Source organism: Mobula hypostoma, chromosome 10, assembly GCF_963921235.1.
Source record: "Mobula hypostoma chromosome 10, sMobHyp1.1, whole genome shotgun sequence".
Taxonomy (NCBI): domain Eukaryota; kingdom Metazoa; phylum Chordata; class Chondrichthyes; order Myliobatiformes; family Myliobatidae; genus Mobula; species Mobula hypostoma.
Window position 1 is genome coordinate 9,001,700 of NC_086106.1, and position 21,520 is coordinate 9,023,219.

Here is a 21,520-nt window from a genome sequence, read left to right on the forward strand (position 1 = left end):
ACTGTTGAAAGCATCCTGACTTGTTGCATCATGGTTTGAATGACAGCTCGAATGCGCTGGAACGAGAGAAGCCACAGAGGAGTTTGCCGCACATATCACGGACAATCTCCATCATTGGCGGAAACTAAATCAAAAAGGTATTTTCCAATTGATTTCAGTGTTAATCCAGGCCGGGCCATATTCTTGGAGATACCATCAGGCACAAGGTAAAGAAGCCTGAACTCCCACATCACAAGAACAGCTACGACCCTTCAACCATTAGTTACTGAACTCATTGGTACATCCTTGACCACTATAGCTGACGAGCAGAATGACAACTTGCATAACTTTCCTTTGTAATAAGCTTTAATTTTTATTTCTGTGCGTTCTAATTTTGTTGTTTTTTCCTTCTTGAAAAACATATGTTTCCTTGATGATTTTCACAGGACTACAGCTTGATTATCTGGCTGTGATGCTACTGCAAGAAAGTTTTACGTTGCACCTGTGCTGGTATGTTCTTGAAGTTGTGACAATATTCCAGGCTTTGATTTTCATTATTACTCTAACTAAATGTGTCTGTTTATTTTTTTTCAATTCCAATATTGTCTTATTCCATGTTGATCTATTCAGGCGGAGAAGGGTGGCTTTCAACAATTGCATGCGTCATTTTCTGATTACGTTTACCATTCTTGAAAGGAATAGAACTGGATTTACACAACATGCGCGATTTCCCATAAAGGCAATTATTGACAGCAGCTGCTATAAATTCGTAATATATTAAAGTACTCACAACAATAAATAATGGTGCCTTCCTAATAAGCTCCCTGGTGACTTGATGCTGTGTATAAAAAATAATAAATTGCGAATGCTGTGTATTCTTCGCTTTAAAAGTTTCAATAGCAATGCACGGAATTTCACCAATCTTTGGGTTGGTAATTTATTATTCCATCGCTGCAATAATCGGCATTCCAGGTAAAGTGCTTGGCGTTCATTATCAATCAGCAAAAAAAAAAAAAAAAAAAAAATGTGGAACACTTCTATCGTTACTAGGGATACTGGTATCATTTGCAGTCCTTTATTCTTTCACTATTCTTCCAGTATCATTAAATTCATTCGTGTTTTTTTAATGCTGTCGTTTGTATTATTTTAACATAATATTTTATTCTTTTTAAATGTCCTTTCCTTTAGGTGTGTCTTATTGTGATTAGCAGCCCAGTTTCTTCCTTATGTCTTCTAATACTTGATGGCTTTGATACCTATTTTAAGATCTTTTCTCATTGGCATGGTAAAGACCGAAGTATACTGATAGCAATTTGGTTTTCTATGACACTAAGTTGAACAGTTACAATCGAAGTATGTCACAAATTTTACAATAATTATTTTAAAACACGACATGGTGTGATTAGAATACAGCATTGGGATATTGAAAGAAAGGGACTGAGAATGAATGGTGCAGTCCATACTACTTGGGCATTGGAACTGTAGATTTTCTAATTCGATATCGTGGTTGCAGAGAAGTGATGACAGGGAATTTATGGAGAGTGTGTAAGATCGGTTGTTGATTGATGATTAAGGGTAGATTCTATTTTAGCTCAAATAAGTTGAAGCAAGAGGAGAAGTACATGCTGAAATATGACTTGATATATTGGAGTGCTGTGTGAAGAGAAAAAATGTGGGTAAAATTAAACTACGCGTAGATTGAACAAAGCTGGGTACTTCCAGTCCATGTGGGGACGAAGTGAAGTGGAATATTGAAACGTGTTTCCGAGATAAAGACGTGCTTGTGACAGAGGCATCCAAATGACTGTAGTCTTACAGTAGTGGTCTACGCTTTTACCGATGATATGCCGATTGATGCATGGTCTCTTGCGAGTGGACCAGTCATATTCCATTCGATGGCAGCTATCGGGGCTTCAAAGGCACTTCAAAACATAGTTTAAAATGTGCTTAAAACTTTCAGGAAGTGAGTTCAAAATATCTGTATGGCGTCTACACAGGAACGGAGCATTGTCGATGGTCTATTGATAGTCAAACATAATGCAGTTCTAAATTTTTTTGCCCCACAAAAATATGCTCACCCATAAGGCACAAACAGAAGTAGGCAGAAACATCACATGTAGATCAACAAATAACGCGATTTCTAGTAGTACAACTGCCTGTCAGTTCACTTTCAAGTGTCAAATCAATAACGCATCACCTTGAACACCGTCAATCAGAATTTCATCTGAGTTCCATTGTTTTATTTCTTAATCAAATGCACAGATGCAAAAATCAATATGTAAAGGACACACAAAATACATTCAAAAAATTATACACCACACACACACACACACACACACACACACACAAACACACATACACACACGCACGAACACATACACACACACACACACACACACACACACACATACACACACACACACACACACACACACACACACACACACACACACATACACACACGCACGAACACACCACCACCACCACCACCATCACTAACATAGACTCACTATCTCCATTTTCCTCCATTGCAGCTAACGTGGCCGTGATTGCGGTAATGTTCCGCAGACGATGCGGTCTCTCCAGATGTATCACTGCCTATCTGCTTACGATGGCACTGACAGATCTCCTGGTCATTCTCACGAGCGTGATATTTATCCGGATTGTTCCGATGAGTTTTCCGAACAGTTTCCTGTCCATGGCTCCTTCCAGCATTGTGATTGTTGTGTTAACTTTCGCAGTAAGAGACTGTTCCGTCTGGGTGACAGTGATGTTCACCTTTGATCGTTTTGTGGCTATATGCTGTCAAAAATGGAAAACAAAATATTGCACAGAACGAACAGCAGCTGTCGTGATCGGAATCATTAGTGTCCTTCGCAGTATTAAAAATATATTTAATGCTTTTATATATGAACGTCCTCGCAGCAATGAGCTTACGCCGTGCGTAATTCAGTCATTTTTTTATACTTCGCCCTACTGGATAACATTTGACTGGATCGACAGCATTTTAACCCCTTGCCTTCCATTTGTTCTAATTTTGCTGTTCAATTTCATCACAGTTCGACATATTTTAAAAGCCATTAGAATCCGCAAGAAACTACAGGGCGACGGTAACAGTGAGAGACGGAACGACACGGAGACGGACAACCGTCGGAAATCTATCGCTCTGCTCTTAGGTATCTCAAGTATCTTCATTGTCTTCTGGCTGTTAGTACTGGTAACCTTCCTCTACGTTCGCATATCCGGCACCCCTTACTTTTCGGGTACCAATTTCAGTGAATCAAATTTTCCTCTGGAAGAAAGCGGGTACATGCTGCAGTTCCTGTCTTCCTGCGTGAACCCATTTATTTATGCCGGAACGCAGAGTAAGATCAGAGACGAAATAAAGTTGGGGCTGAAATATCCACTGACACTAATTCATAAATTACTAAAATAAACGTTTAAAAAATTCTTCTGGGAGGTTTTCTTGCAAGACAATCCTTCTTTCCTCCCTTTTCGTCTGATCGCTAATAAAGCCAAGGTCAAACCTTGATGAAAAGAGTCAGCAGACATTAAAGAGTACATCTGAAGAAGTTCGTTGCTGTTCAATGACAAATCTCGTTAACCGAGTACGGAAGTAAAGACGCAAGCACGCTTTGTTTGTGATAGTTGTATCCACGTTCAGGGCCTACGAAAAATTTTACGATGTGATCATGCCGAGGCACTTTAAGCTGGTGAAATTCAGCTCTACCGTTTTACTGACGGTAAGTGTTATTTCGTGAAGATAAGCATTGTGTAAATAGGCCGTTCAGCCCATCTCGTCAATGCTGACCAATTTCGCTAATTGAGCGAATCCCTTTCGCTTGCATTTGACTCATATATGCAATGGCAAGCATTTAAAGATCGTATGGATAAACTACAACAATTGTTTATCCCAGTTTGGCAAAATAATAAATCAGGGAATGTAGTGCACCCGTGGCTGACAAGGGAAATTAGGGATAGTATCAACTCCAAAGAAGAAACATACAAATTAGCCAGAAAAAGCGGCTCACCTGAGGACTGGGAGAAATTCAGCGTCCAGCAGAGGAGGACAAAGGGCTTAATTAGGAAAGGGAAAAAAGATTATGAGAGAGAACTGGCAGGGAACATAATAACTGACTGTAAAAGCTTTTATATATATGTGAAAAGAAAAAGATTGGTTCAGACAAATGTAGGTCCCCTACAGCCAGACACAGGTGAATTTATTATGGGGAACAACGACGTGGCAGAACAATTGAGTAACTACTTTGGTTCAGTCTTCACTAAGGAGGACATAAATAATCTTCCGGAAATAGTAGGGGACAGAGGGTCTAGTGAGATGGAGGAACTGAGGGAAATACATGTTAGTAGGGAAGTGGTGTTAGGTAAATTGAAGGCAGATAAATCCCCAGGGCCAGATGGTCTGCATCCCAGAGTGCTGAAGGAAGTAGCCCAGGAAATAGTGGTTGCATTAGTGATAATTTTTCAAAACTCTTTAGATTCTGGACTAGTTCCTGAGCATTAGAGGGTGGCTAATGTAACCCCCTTTTTAAAAAAGGAGGGAGAGAGAAACCGGGGAATTATAGACTGCTTAGCCTTACATCGGTGGTGGGCAAAATGTTAGAGTCAGTTATCAAAGACGTGATAACAGCACATTTGGAAAGCGGTGAAATCATCGGACAAAGTCAGCATAGATTTGTGAAAGGAAAATCATGTCTGACGAGTCTCATAGAATTTTTTGAGGACGTAACTAGTAGAGTGGATAGGGGAGAGCCAGTGGATGTGGTATGTTTGAATTCTCAAAAGGCTTTTGACAAGGTCCCACAGAGGCGATTAGTGTGCAAACTTAAAGCACACGGTATTGGGGGTAAGGTATTGATGTGAATAGGGAATTGGTTGGCAGACAGGAAGCAAAGAGTGGGAATAAACGGGACCTTTTCAGACTGGCAGGCAGTGACTAGTGGGGTACCACAAGGTTCAGTGCTGGGACCCCAGTTGTTTACAACATATATTAATGACTTAGATGTGGGAATTAAGTGGAGCATCTCCAAGTTTGCGGATGACACGAAGCTGGGCGGCAGTGTTATCTGTGAGGAGGATGCAGGGTGACTTGGATAGGTAGGGTGAGTGGGCAAATTCATGGCAGATGCAATTTAATATGGATAACTGTGAGGTTATCCACTTTGGTGGCAAAAACAGGAAAACAGATTATTATCTGAATGGTGGCCGATTAGGAAAAGGGGAGGTGCAACGAGACGTGTGTGTCATTATACACCAGTCATTGAAAGTGGGCATGCAGGTACAGCAGGCGGTGAAAAAGGCGAATGGTATGCTGGCATTCATAGAAAGAAGATTCGAGTACAGGAGCAGGGAGGTACTACTGCAGTTGTACAAGGTTTTGGTGAGACCACACCTGGAGTATTGTGTGTAGTTTTGGTCCCCTAATCTGAGGAAAGACAGTCTTGCCATAGAGGGAGTACAAAGAAGGTTCACCAGATTGATTCCTGGGATGGCAGGACTTTCATATGATGAAAGACTGGATCGACTAGGCTTATACTCGTTGAAATTTAGAAGATTGAAGGGGGATCCTATTGAAACGTATTAAATCCTAAGGGGATTGGACAGGTTAGCTGCAGGAAGATTGTTCCCGATGTTGGGGAAGTCCAGAACGAAGGGTCACAGTTTGAGGATAAAGGGGAAGCCTTTTAGGACGGAGATTAGGAAAAACTTCTTCACATAGAGAGTGGTGAATCTGTGGAATTCTCTGCCACAGGAAACAGTTGAGGCCAGTTCATTGGGTATATCTAAGAGGGAGTTAGATATGACCCTTGTGGCTAAAGGGATCAGTGGGTATCGAGGGAAGGCAGGTACAGGGTTCTGAGTTGGATGATCAGCCATGATCATACTGAATGACGGTGAAGCTCGAAGGGCCGAATGGCCTACTCCTACACTTATCTTTCTATGTTTCTATATCATCTTGAACCTTAATTATCCGCCTATAGTTTCAACTGTGTTTTAAATATTGCAGTTGTTCGTACTTCTACGTTTTGTTCTGGATTCTGGTACCATAAACTCAATATTCTGTCTCCTCGCTCTGAAGTAAATAATGCGCTCTGATGTCCCCTTCCACCTTACCGATTTTATGTGAATCTTGTTCACCATCGCCCGCACAGTCATACAGACATAGAATTACAAAACACGGAAACAGGCCTATCGGCCCCCTAACTTTCTGCTGATTACCTATATACAGTAATGCCTGTTTGAGTTAATTCACAATCACATATTCTCCACTGAGGTACTGCTACTCCCCTACTGACTAGGACCAATTTACAACGGATGATTAAACTACAATCATATACATCATTGAGATATGGGAGGAAACTCATACTATCAAGCTTTGCTCTTTGGAGAGAAGGAGGATGAGAGGAGACATGATAGAGGTGTACAAGATAATATGAGAAATAGATAGAGTGGCTAGCCAGCGCCTCTTCCCCAGGGCACCACTGCTCAATACAAGAGGACATGGTTATAAGGTAAGGGATGTGAAGTTAAAGGGGAATATTAGAGGAAGGTTTTTACTCAGAGAGTGGTTGGTGCGTGGAATGCACTGCCTGAGTCAGTGATGGAGGCAGATACACTAGTGAGGTTTAAGAGACTACTAGACAGGTATATGGAGGAATTTAAGGTGGGGGCTTATATGGGAGGCAGGGTTTGAGGATCGGCACAACATTGTGTGCCGAAGGGCCTGTACTGTGCTGTGCTGTACTATTCTATGTTCTATGTTCTATGTTTTATTAGACGGAGAATGTGCAAGCGACGCACAGGCAGCAGGAGAGTGTGGGTGTTCAGAGCTCTAAGGTGGTGTTGATGCCAATTAACTAGATTCTGGCAACTTACACAGGTTTCTTAATCACAATTTATTTAGTTGCTCACACGGAAAGCAACTCGCACCCTAACACCTAGCCGTTTTATACTTTATACTTTATTGTCGCAAATCAATTGATACTAGAACGTACAATCATCACATCGATATTTGATTCTGCGCTTCCCGCTGCCTGGATTGAAAATCGATAGTAAATATTAAACATTTAAATTATAACTCATAAATAGAAAATAGAATAATGGATAGTTAAGTAGTGCAAACAAACCGAGAGGCAGGTCCGGATATTTGGAGCGTACGGCCCAGATCCGGGTCAGGATCCGTTCAGCAGTCTTATCACAGTTGGAAAGAAGCTGTTCCCAAATCTGGCCGTACGAGTCTTCAAGCTCCTGAGCCTTCTCCCGGAGGGAAGAGGGACGAATAGTGTGTTGGCTGGGTGGGTCGTGTCCTTGATTATCCTGGCAGCACTGCTCCGACAGCTTGCGGTGTAATGTGAGTCCAAAGACGGAAGATTGGTTTGTGTGATGTGCTGCGCCGTGTTCACGATCTTCTGCAGTTTCTTCCGCTCTTGGTCAGGACAACTTCCATACCAGGTTGATGCATCCTAGAAGAATGCTTTCTACGGTGCATCTATAAACAATAGTGAGTTTTGAAGCTTCAGCTGAGAAATGCCATTTTTAATACCAATATGCGCACAACAGAAATCTTTGGGCACTTTCTAATTCCTTATATGTTTATATATGCCAATAATGATACATTCTTCATGGGCTAATAACTGATAAAAGTCACGCGTTAAGGGCCAATTATACCACAGTGTTATATTTGTTAGCATTCGGACAATAGTTATTCTATGCTTGCATCTTTGTCTCGTTTTGGTATGGCTGGTGACCCTGGATTCTCATACTTCTCAAGGTGGATTCACCGTCTCAGACCTCAAGCTCAGCAGAGGTGACTCCACGCTGTCTGCACGCTACCTTAAGCCTCGTCTTACCGCAGGATGCATGCACCCTTTTATTTAGCCTGAAAATAAAGTGGCTAAGGTTCAATGACATAGATTCTATGGTGTTCCATGGTGACTCCGTCAGGGTGGGGTTTAAATTTCTGGAATCATGATGGCAGCGGCAATTTATTAATTCTATGGAATTTCACAGATTGTCCGTGAGGGTGGGACGAATAGTTGTTGAATCATAGTGGCGGCGGTTGTCCATAGATTCTATGGAATTTCATAGACACTCCGCCATGGTGCGGTAAATCGTTGGTGAACCATGATGCCGACATCCATCAATCAACAACGTCATCTCAAGTAAGAAATTAAAACAAATGTCACAACTACCGGTAATACAATCACTATGGTCCACTGTGCACCCAATATTAAAAACATACTTTTTTATCATCTGATCAACCTTTCTGACCTCATCAGCTTCTCACTGGATATGTGCAGCCATATCAGTGAGGTTATCCGACAAACCAGGTATGCTGGTGCAAGGTTACCGGCCAAAAAAAGTGGCACAACGTCGCATTCCTTGGCTGACGGAAAGTCTAACGTTAATCAGTAGTGAAATGCCACAATGAGCAGCGCTAAAGTCTTAGATGTTATACCTTTAATAGCATGGTTGGTATCGTGTAATGCCTGGGCAGTCTCAATCGTCATTTTGGTTCCATGGCTGGGTCCATATTGATGAATTTGCAAACAAGTCTTTCACGTCCCCTGTGTCCAAAAACATTCGATTTATGTGATGGCCTTTCGATGACAGCCATGCGTGGCTGGGTTGTTAAGAAAGCTGTTATCGGTGGTAACCGTATTGAATCACACAAACTAAATAACAGCAATCTGACAACCTCATAGGTAACCATTGGAATGCCTTGACGCCGCGTACCCACTATGTCGAATGAAGGTTCAGAAGGGATGAATTAGAACTTGCATTACTGAATATATAGACATAGGGGAGCATACTTTTTCTAGTTAACAGATTCGTTCCTCGCCTGTCCTTTGGCCCATAAGGTTCGGAAAGGATGAGGTAAGGTACGATTAAGACAGTACATCGAATGCAGAACAATAGATCACAGGAACAGGCCAATTGGTCCAAAATGTTGTGCCAAACCACCTAAAATCAAGTCAAAAACACCCAATCACTAAGAACTCCGACCCTCACAATGTCCAGATTCCTCCGTCCTCCTCACATTCATTTGCCTGTCTGGACGTCTCTTAAAACCTTCTAATGTATTTGCCCCCACCACATACCAGACTGCACATTCCAGTTATCCTCACATCTTTGATTAAAAAAATCTTACCCGTCGCATCCACTTTGAAACTAACTCGTCTCAACTTCAATGCATGGCCTCTGCTGTAAGACATATCTATCCTGGATAACAGATACTCCTTGTCTACCTATCTATGCCTCTCATCATTCTATACAGAAAGAGGAAGAGTAATCAATAAACGCACAAAATTTCGCAGCACTACTTTCTGTCGAGATATGTACGATATATAGTTTGAAGAACTGCTTGCTGCCGGATGAGTCTATGGAAGTGCCTCTGGCCACGTCAGGCCAGTTTCCCTGTACAATTCAGACATCCTGTGGTGAAGAATGTGTACATCTGACCAATCGAATCTTCCCCGCCATTCCATCATGGTTGATATACAACACCAATTGCCCTGCCTTCTTCCCGAAACCGTTGACGCCTAAGTAATCAAAAAGTTCAGTGACAAATTTCTTTAACCGAGTACGGAAGTCAAGACACATGCGCGCCTTGCTTGTGATTGTTGTATCCATGTTCCGGGCCCACGAAAAGTTTTACGATGTGATAATAAAGAGACATTTTAAGCGGGTGAAATTCAACTATATCGTTTTACTGACGGTAAGTGTTGTTTCGTGGAGCTGTGCATTGTGTAAATAGGCCGTTCAGCCCAACTCGTCAATGCCGGCCAATTTCACTAATGCCCTAATCCCTTTTGCTTCATTTAACCCATACCCCCTTGAACCTTTGCCATCCATCTGCAGTTTCAAATTTGTTTTAAATATTGCAACTGTTCGTATTTCTACTTTTTGTTCTGGATACTGGTACCATAAAGTCAATATTCTCTGTCCTCGCTCTGAAGTAAATATTGCGCTCTGATATCACCTTCCACCTCAGCGGTTTTGTGTAAATCTTGTTCACCATCGCCCGCACAGTCATATAGACATAGAATTCCACAACACGGAAACAGACCTATCGGCCCGCTAACTTCATGCTGTTCACTTATGTACAGTGATACTATTTGTTTTAATTCACAATCCTATATTCTCCACTGAGATACTGCTGCTCCCCTACTCACTAGGGCCAATTTACAACGGCTGATTAACCTACGATCATACATATAGTTGGGATATGGGAGGAAACTCATGCTATCAGACGGAGTACGTGTAAACGACTCACAGGCAGCATGAGAGTGTGGGTGTTCAGAGCTCTAAGATAGTGTTCATGCTGGATTCTGAAAACTTACTCAGGTTTCTTAATCACAATTTATTTAGTTGCTCACACGGGAAATAACTCACACCCTCAAACCAAACCGTTTTGAAGCTTCAGCTGAGGAATTTTTTAATACCAATATAGGCACAACAGAAAACTTTGGGTACTTTCTAATTCCTTATATGTTTATATGTGCCAATGATACATAGAATACATAGAATAGTACAGCACAGTACAGGCCCTTCGGCCCACAATGTTGGCCGACCCTCAAATCCTGCCTCCCATATAAGCCCCCACCTTAGATTCCTCCATATACCTGACTAGTAGTCTCTTAAACTTCAGTAGTGTATCTGCCTCCACCACTGACTCAGGCAGTGCATTCCACGCACCAACCACTCTCTGAGTAAAAAACCTTCCTCTAATATCCCCCTTGAACTTCCCACCCCTTACCTTAAAGCCATGTCCTCTTGTATTGAGCAGTGGTGCCCTGGGGAAGAGGCGCTGGCTATCCACTCTATCTATTCGTCTTATTATCTTGTACACCTCTATCATGTCTCCTCTCATCCTCCTTCTCTCCAAAGAGTAAAACCCTAGCTCCCTTAATCTCTGATCATAATGTATACTCTCTAAACCAGGCAGCATCCTGATAAATCTCCTCTATACCCTTTCCAATGCTTCCACATCCTTCCTATAGTGTGGTGACCAGAACTGGACACAGTACTCCAAGTGTGGCCTAACCAGAGTTTTATAAACATTCTTCATGGGTTAATGGCTAATAAAATTTATGCGTTAACGGCCAATTATACCACAGGGTTATACTTGTTAGCATTCGTGCAATAGTTATTCTGTGCTTGCATCCTTGTCTTGTTTTGGTATGGCTGGTGACCCTGGATTCTTATACTTTACAAGGCTCAGAGTTCACCGTCTCAGAACTCAAGCTCAGCAGAGGTGCCCCACGCTGTCTGCACGCAATCTTAACCCTCGTCTTACCGCAGGATGCATGCACCCTTTTGCTTGGCCTGAAAATAAAACGGCTAAGGTTCAATGACATAGATTCTATGGTGTTCCATAGTGAGTCCGGCAGGGTGGGGTTTATAGTTCTGGAATCATGATGGCGGCGGCAGTCTATTGATTCTATGGAATTTCACAGTGTCTCCGTCAGGGTGGTGTGAATAGTTGTTGAATTATTGTGGCGGAGGTTGTCCATAGATTCTATCGAATTTCATAGTTACCGCGCTAGGGTCCGGTAAGTCGTTGTTGAACAATGATGGCGCCAACCATCTTTCACGATGTGATCTCAAGCAAGAAATTAAAACAAGTGGCACAACCAGCGGTATACAACCGCTACAGTCCACTGTGGCCAGCTGAAGAGCACCCAATATTAAAAATATACCTTTTATCATCTAAGCAAACTTTCTGAGGTCTTCAGCTTTTCACTGGATATGTGCAGCCATATCAGTGAGGTTATCTGAGGAACCAGGCATGCAGGTGCAAAGGTCCCGGCTAATAATGTCATCGCGTCGGATGAAAACTTAAAGAGTTCGTGTTAATTCCACACAACACTGCAAATACTTTTCCGCGTAGTATGTACTTCCATCTGCTTGACAGAAAGAGGAAGAGTGATCACTAAGCGCACCAGATGTTCCCACACTACTTTCTGTCGAGATATGTACGATACCTGGTTTGAAGAACTACTTGTTGCCGGATGAGTCTATGGAAGTGCCTCTGGCCACGTCAGACCAGTTTCTCTCTACAATTCAGACATCCTGTGGTGAAGAATGTATACATCTGACCAATCGGAACTTCCCCGCCATTCCATCATGGTTGATATACAACACCAGTTGTCCTGCCTTCTTTCCGAAACCGTTGACGCCTAAATAAGCAAGAAACTTATCAATCTCCGCGTTAAATGTTTCACAGGACATGGCCTCCACAGTGGTCTGTATAAATGAATTCCATAGATTCGCTACGCTCTGGCAAAGGAATTCCTCCTCACCTCTGTTCTAAATGAACGCCTCCAGACTCTGAGGTTCTGACTCTAGTCCGAGACTCTCTGACCATAGGTAGCAACTTTTCCACATTCACTCTAAGCTTTTAAGTATTCGATAGATTTCGACGTGATCGTCCCTCATGGGTGTAAAGTTCAGAGACCAAAAAGCCAGAGCCATCAAACGCTCCTGATACGTCACCCTTTTACTCCCGGAATCATTCTTGATAATCCCCTCTGGTCCTCTTCCAATGCCAGAAATGCCCCCTTTATTCCCGTATTTTTGTGAGTCAGCCAATATTCTATCCATGCCAGTATATTCCCTGCGTTACCATCGTCTCTTATCTTGGAAGCACCCTCATGTGCGACACACTAGTCAAAGGCCTCCTGATAATACAGGGAAACCATTTTCACATGACTGTCCGTTGTAAATATTGCCTTTTCTATTCTGCGCGATTTTATTTCTTTTCATATTATTTAGAGATGCAGCACGGGCTATCCCATTTTAGCTCTTCGTGCTAAATCCCCCGCCCCTCTTCCAAATGAGTCCGTCGACACTTTCCAGTGCCTTGGGAAAACCACAACAAAATCAGTGACAATTCCCGTGCCGGTCTTTCTCTCTTCTTCCCGTCCCATCAGACAGAAGATACAAAGACCTGTTTTCCTGCACCACCATACTCATAGACAGCTTACATCACGCTGCTACCTTAAATACACTCCTTGGTGATTAATATGAACTTTCGATCTATCTCATCTAGTCCCTTGGACTTTATTTGTCTACCTACACTGTACTTTCTCCAGCTAACACAATACGGTATGCAGGTCAATGGGACTCGGCCGATTAAATGGTTCGGCACGGACTAGATTGGACGAAAAGGCTGGGACATTGTCGTCATAGAAATGTACAGCCCTAGGACAGGCCCTGCGGTCCATTTGGCATACTGAAAGTATTTAAACTGCCAATACCATCGACCTGCACCGTGTCTATCGCTCCCCATATCGTTACTATCCACGTAGCTATCCAAACTGCTCTTCAGTGTTGAAGTTGATCTCATATGCATCAACTGTGCTGCAGGGTATTCCACATTCTCAGGACCCTCTGAGTGAAGAAGCATCCACTCATGTTCCCGTTAAACCTTTGACCTTTTACACTTAACCCGTGACATCTGGTTGTTGACCAACCTAACCTCAGTGGGAAAAGTCTGCTTGCATTTCACTATTTGCAATCTGCATAATTTGGATATCTCTGTAAAGTCTCCTCTCAATCTTCAAAGATCTAAGGAATACAGTCCTAACTTATTCATTTTCTCCATATAAAGCAGGTCCTCCAGACCCGACAACATCCTCGCAAATTTTCTCTGCACTTTTATAACCTTGTTTACAGCTTCCCGACAGGTAGGTGACCAGACCTGCATACAATACTCTCAGTTCGGCCTCACTAAGGGCTTATACATCTTCAACATCACATCCATCTCCTGTACTCAATACATTGATTTATGAGGGCCAGTGCAATAAGGCTTTTTTACAAACCTATTTACATGTGACACAGCTCTCTACAAATTGTGGACCTCTGTTCCCAGATTCCTTTGGTTTACCACAATCTTCAGTATCCTACCGGTTACTGTGTAAAAGCTATCCTGGCTGCTCCTACCGAAATGCAAAACCTCGCACTTGCCTGCGTTAAATTTCATCTGCCATTTATAGTCCATTATTCTACCAGGTGCAAATCCGTCTGCATATATTTACAGCCTTCCTAGCTGTTCACTGTACCCCGACCCACCCCACCCCCGCTCCGTAATCTTGGTGTCATGCATATGTGTGCTAATGCAGTTAACAACACTGTCATTCAGATCGTCGATACTGCTGACAAACAACACAGGACCCAGCACCGATCGATACATCACACTACTGCTCAAAAGCCTCTAGTTAGACAGGCAGCCATCTACTATCACTCTCTGGCTTCTTTCAGACAGGAAACATCTAATCCACTTTACTACCTCATCTTGAATGCCGAGTGACTAAACCTTCTTGAACAGCCTGCTATCCGGGAACTTGCCAAATGCCTTGTTAATAGTTCATGTAAGGTCCATGACAATATCCATTGCCTTGCCTTGATTCCTTCATCCACTTTCCCGGTAACTTCCTCGATTAAAAAAAAACAGCTCTGTAAAATAGGTTACAGATTATCTACATCGCAGGAGGCCATGCTGACTTTCTTTAATTAATCCATGTTAATCGACATACTCATAAATCCGGGCCCTTAGAATACCTTCCAATATCTTTCCCACAACTGATATCTCTGGTACCTCTCGTCGCTAAGGATGTTTTAAATACCTCTACAGGACTCGGGCAATTTCCGCATTTACCTCCCGTAGGGTGCGAGGTAGCAACATGTCAGGCAGATTGTAACAGGCACATATAAGCTTTATCGTTTTTGAAGGGTTCACACTTTCCATGGCACAGTTTTCCTTAAAGACAGTCTGTCCTAATTCACACTTGCCAGACCATTTCTGATACCATCTCCAACATAGAATTTCATATTTTGCATATTTATTTTGAAGCTATTGGGATTCTGGACACTAGATGCAAAGTATTCCCCTACACAGACTTTTCACATGCCCGGTCTCATTCCCGAATACCAGATCCAGTATTGTACGCTCTCTCGTTGGGACATCGACGTACTGATGAAGGAAACTTTCCTGAAGACATATGACAAACTCCATGTATTAAGAGGCAGCCAAGCTCCCTTGACCATGCAAGGTACTGCTAATGTTTAAAGTATGTTGATGTTGTATTGTCTGACCTACCAGAACACATGCAGCAGACCAGACTATGTACTGGAAAGACAAAAGAAGAGGAGGGCGGTGGATAGAAACAGCCAGACCAGGTACATACCGAAACATTCAAAATTAAAACTGTAGAAATATGGTCTAATTCAGCAGCAGTTAGGAAAATGGCCAAAGGAAATATCATCAGTGGCATTGCCTTGCAACGGTACAGTTTGCAGACAAAGCTGACAGTGCAGGGTGGAAAGTTCAAGAGGCAAGCATCTGTTGCTTCAGAATTATCACACTGTAGTAATTATGTCAATGTGCTTGCTGTCGGAATCATCTAAAATACGTTGAAAAACATCATTTACATTGAAAGGGAAATATGTTTGGATGGATAATGAGTACAAATGAAATACTACACTGGTAAAAACGGAACCTAAGCTTGAAGTCCTCTGAACAAAGATGGCGATGAAACATAGACATATAGGAACATAGAAAAGCTACCGCACAGTCAACGCCCTTCGGCCCATAGAGCTATGCTGAACATGTCCTTACCTTAGAAATTACCTAGGTTTACCCATAGACCTCTATTTTTCTTAGCTCCATGTACCTAAACAGGAGTCTCTTAAAAAACCCTATAGTATCCCCTTCACCACCGTCGCCGGCAGCCCATTCCACGCACTCATCACCCTCTGTACCTACTTCTAAGCACTTTAAAACTGTGCCCTCTCGTGATGGCCATTTCAACCCTGGGAAAATGCCTCCAACTATCCACATGATCAATGCAAGTCATCAGCTTGTACATCTCTATCAGGTCACCTCTCATCCTTCATCTCTCCAAAGAATAAACGCCGTGTTCCGCATCTTCCTGTAGCCAGGCGACCAGAACTGAGCACAGTACTCCAAGTGGGGTCTGACCAGGGTCCTAGAGAGCTGCAATATTACCTCTCAGCTCTTTAACTCATTCCCACGATTGATGAAGGCCAATGCACCGTATGCCTATTTAACCACAGAATCAACCTGCACATTTGCTTTGAGTGTCCTATGGACTCGGACCCCAAGATGCCTCTGATCCTCTACACTGCCAAGAGACTTACCATTAATATCATATTCTGTGATCATATTTGACCTACCAAAATGAACCAATTCACATTTTAGATTAGGAAGACAGGTAGTCCTCTTTTGTCATTTAGTAATGCCTGCATTAAGAAATGATGCAATATTTCCTCCGGGGTGATATCACAAAACACAGGACAGAGCAAGACTGAAAAAACTGACAGAACCACATAATTATAACATATAGTTAAAACAGTGCAATAATACCATAGCTTGATGAAGAAGTCCATGAGCACAGTAAAGTTCAAAGTCTCTCAAATGTCCCACATCTCACGCAGACGGGAGAAGGAAGAAAAACTCTCCCTGCCATGCCGACCACAATCCGACTCTGAGTCATCCGAAAACTTCGAGCTCTGATCGGTTCTCCGACACCGAGTACTGGGCGCCATCTCTGTCCGAACGATTCGACCTCCTTCTCGGTCGCAAAAGCAGGCAGGGCCGGGGATTTTGAGGCCTACCCTCCGAAAGATTCCCGACCACACAGTAACGACGGCAGCGGACAAGCGTTTCAGAAATTTCCCCAGATGTTCCTCCGTGCTTTCAGTCCATTCTCAATCAAATCAGAATTGTCCACGGCCCCTACTTAACCGATACGGTATCATTTTTCCCTGGAGGGCTGCGCACGCGCAGGTTCACTGCCATCTTCTCCCGCCCATCTGGGTTGAATTTCATCTGCCACTTCTCAGCCCAGTTTTGCATCCTATCAATGTACCGCTGTAATATCTGACAGCCCTCCAGACTATCCACAACACCCCCAACCTTTGTGTCATCAGCAAATTTACTAACCCATCCCTCCAATTCCTCATCAGGCCATTTATAAAAATCACGAAGAGTCGGGTCCCAGAACATACTCCTGAGGCACACCACATGTCACAGAACTCCAGGCAGAATATGACCCGTCTACAACCACTCTTTGCCTTCTGTGGGCAAGCCAGTTCTGGATCTACAAAGCAATGCCCTGTTGGATCCCATGTCTCCTTACTTTCTCAATAAGCCCTGCATGGGGCCCCTTATTAAATGCCTTGCTGAAAAACATATACACTACATCTACTGGTCTACCTTCATCAATATGTTTAGTCACATTCTAAAACAAATTCAATCAGGCTCGTAAGGCACGACCTGCCTTTGACAATGCCAATTCTTAATCATATTATGCCTCTCCAAATGTTTTAAATCATGCCTCTCGGAATTATGTCCATCAAATTACCAACCACTGAAGTAAGGCTGACTGGTATATAATTTCCTATGCTCCCTCTACTCCTTTTCTTAAATAAGGAAACAACATCTGCAACGCTCCAATCCACCAGAACCTCGCCCGTCCCCTTTGGTGATACAGGGATCATCGCCAAAGGCTCAGCAATCTCCTCCCTGGTCTCCCACAGTAGCCTGGGGTACATCTCGTCCGGTCCCGGTGACTTATCCAACTTGATGTTTTCCTAAAGTTCTGGCACATCCTCTTCCTTAATATCTAAATGCTCAAGCTTTCAGTCCATTGTAAGTCATCCCTACAATCGCTAATATCTGTCTCCGTTGTGAATACTGCAGCAAAATATTCATTAAGTACCTCTGCTATATCATCTAATTCCATACGCACTCTTCCACTGTCACACTTGATTCGTTCTATACTCTCACGTCTTAACCTCTTGCTCTTCGCATACTTGTCGAATGCCTTGGGGTTTTCTTTAATCTTCTCCGTCAAGATATTCTCACGGCCCCTTCTGGCTCCCCTAATTTCATTCTTAAGTTCCTTCCTGGTAGCCTTATGCACATCTGGATCTCTATCTTTACTTAATTTTTTGAACCTTTCGTAAACTCCTCTTTTCTTCTTGACTGGATTTACAACGGCTTTTGTACACCACGGTTCCTGTACTCTACAATTTTTTTCCCTGTCTCATTGGTCTGTACCCTTGCACAACCCCACGCAAATATCCCCTGAACATTTGCTACATTTCTTCCGTACGTTTCCCTGAGAACATCTGTTTCCAATTTATGCTTCCAAATTCCTGCCTGATAGCCTCATATTTCTCCTTACTCCAATTCAACGCTTTCCTAACTTGTCTGTTCCTATCCGTCTCCAATGCTATGGTAAAGAAGATAGAATTGTGATCCTTATCGCCAAAATGTTCTGCCACTGAGAGATCTGACCCTGACCAGGTTCATTTCCCAATACCAAATCAAGTACAGCCTCTCCTCTTGTAGGCTTATCTCCATATTTTATCAAGAAAATTTCCTGAGCACACCGAAGAAACTGTCCCCCATCTAAACGCCTCGCTCTAGGGAGATGCAAATCGACATTTGGGAATCTAAAATCTCCCACCACGACAACCCTTTTATTATTACACCTTTCCAGAATCAGTCTCCCTATCTGCTCCTCGATATCCCCGTTTCTATTGAGTGGTCTTTAAAACACCCAGTAGAGTTATTGACCCCTTCTTTATCCTAATTTCCACCAACAGAGATTCCGTAGACAATCCCTCCAGAATTTTCTCCTTTTTTCAGCCGTGGCACGATCTCTGATCAACAGTGCCAAGCTCCCATCTCTGTTCCTCCCTCTCTGTCCTTTCTGAAACATCTGAAGCCTGGCACTTGAAGTAATCATTCCTGCCCCTGAGCCATCCAAGTCTCTGTAATTGCCACAACATCATAAATCCAGTTACTGATCGATACTCTAATCTCATCCGCTTTGTTCATAATACTCCTTGCATTAAAATAGACACATCTCAAACCATCAGTCTGAGTGCGTCCCTTCTCTATTACCTGCTTATCCTCCCTCTCGCACTGTCTCCAAGTTTTCTCTATTTATGAACCAACCGACTACGACTCCGTCACTTCAGTTAGAACCCCGCCCCCCCCCAAGCATTTCTAGTTTAAACTCTCCCCAATAGCCTTTGCAAACCTCCCCTGCAGGATATTGGGATATTGGTTCCCTCGGGATTCAAATGCAACCCTACCTTCATTGCAGATCACAAATGCCCCTAAGAGGACCCAATGATCCAGAAATCTAAATCCCTGCCCTCTGCTACAATTCACCCACCACGCATTTATCCTGCACCTTGTTCTGTTCTTATACTCACCGTCACGTCACACAGCCAGTAATCTTGAGATTACTACCTTCGTGGTCCTGCTTCATAACTTTTTTACTAACTCCTTGTAGTCTGTTTTCAGAACCTCCTCCATTTTCCTACCTACGTGCTCGGTACCAATATGTACCACGACCTCTGGCTGCTCTACTTCCCACTTCAGGATATCCTGGACGCGATCAGAAACATCCCGCATCCTGGCAACTGGGAGGCAAACTGCTATCCGAGTTTCTTTCCTGCGTCCACAGAATCGCCTGACTGAACCCCAAACTATAGAGTCCACTATCACAACTGCCATCCTCTTCCTTTCCCTAACCTTCTGTGCCACAAGGCCAGAGTTTATGCCAGAAGCACGGCCGCTGTTGTTTCCCCCAGGTAGGCCGCCTTCCCGAACAGTGCTCAAAGAGGAGTATTATTGTTCAGGGTGACAGCCACAGGGGTACTCTCTAGTATCTGCCTCTTACACTTCTGACTGTACACACGTATCTGTCTCCCGACACCCCGGAGTGACTATCTGCCTGTCGCTCCTCTCTGTCACCTCCTCACCCTCCCTGACCAGACGAAGGTCATTGAGCTGTATCTCCGGTTCACTTACTGGCCCCTAAGGAGCTGCAGCTCGACGCACCTGCCACAGATGTGGCCGTTCAAGAGGTTGGCAGTCTCCAGAACTTCCCACATCTGACACACAGCACAGAAGACCGGCCTCACACACATACTTCCAGTCTGCATTCTACACGGGCAATCTACCTCACCTCTACCCGTTATCATCAAATCTTTCCTAATCTACCTCCCTCTACTCAGACGCCCGCGCTAGAAAGCCATCTCTTTTCAAACTCTACTCACAGTTCTACCTGGCTGACGTCCACGCGCTTGCGCAGTCGGGCCCAGACGAAGCTCTGGTTGGGTTCAAACGATCCACTAATGTTCCATATATCAGGCTACGTCAGGCCAATTCATTAATTCTATGATTACAACCCTCGTTTATTTCATTTAATCCATCCTGTATTATCTTTTCTCCTTTACATATCAACGAACCCCCGTATGGTAAATCATATTCAGTTTTTATGAAAGGTTACGCAAATTCATAAAACATAGAAAAATAGAAAACCTGCACCGCAATGCAGGCCCATCGGCCCACAAATCTGTGCCGAACATCTCATTACTTTGGACGTTACCTTGTGTTACCCAGTGCGCTCTAGTTTCTCAGCTCCATGTACCTATCCAGGAGTCTCTTAAATAATCCTATTGTATCCACCTCCACTACCATCGCCGGCGGCTTATTCCATGCACACACCACTCGCTGCGCGAAAAACTAACCCCTGACTTCTCCTCCGTACCTACTTCCAAGCACCATAAAAATGCGCCCTCTCGTGCTAGCCATTTCAGACTTGAGAAAAAGCCTCTGACTATTCATATGAGCAATGTCTGTCATTACTTTATACAACTCTGTAATCTCACCACTCTTCCTCCATCACTCCAAGGAGAAAAGGTCGTTAACTCAAACTATTCTGATAAGAAGTGCTCCACAAACCAGGCAATATCCATCTAAAACTCCTCTGTACCTTTTGAATAATTTCAGCATTCTTTTTGTAGTGAGGCGATCAGAACTGAGCACAGTACTCCAAGTGGGGTACGACGAGGTATCCTATATAGCCGCAACATTACCTCTCGGCTCTTAAACTCAATCCCATGATTAATGAGTGTCAATGCACCGTATCCTTTCTTAATCACAGATTCAACCTGCACAGCAGCTTTGAGTGTCCTATTGACTCGGACCCAAAGATCCCTCAAATCTCGCTGATCTCGCTGATCCTCAACACTGCCAAGTCTCATCATTAATACCATCTTCTGCCATCGTATTTTGCCTACCAAAATGAACCACCTCACACTTATCTGGGTTGAACTCCATCTTCCACTTCTCAGCTCAGTTTTGCATCCTATCAATGTCCCGCCGTAACCTCTGACAGCTCTTCACACTATCCACAACACACCCAACCTTTGCGTCATCAGCAAATTTACTAACCCACCCATCCACTTCTTTATCCAGGTCATTTATAAAGATCACGAGTAGTAGGGGTCCCAAAACAGATCCCTGAGACACACCACTGGTCACCGATCTCCATGTAGAATATGACCCGTCTGCAAGCACTCTTTTCCTTCTGTGGGAAAACCAGTTCTGGATCCACAAAGCAATGTCCCCTTGGATCCTATGCTTCCATACTTTCTCAATAAGCCTTGCATGGGGTACCTTATCAAGTGC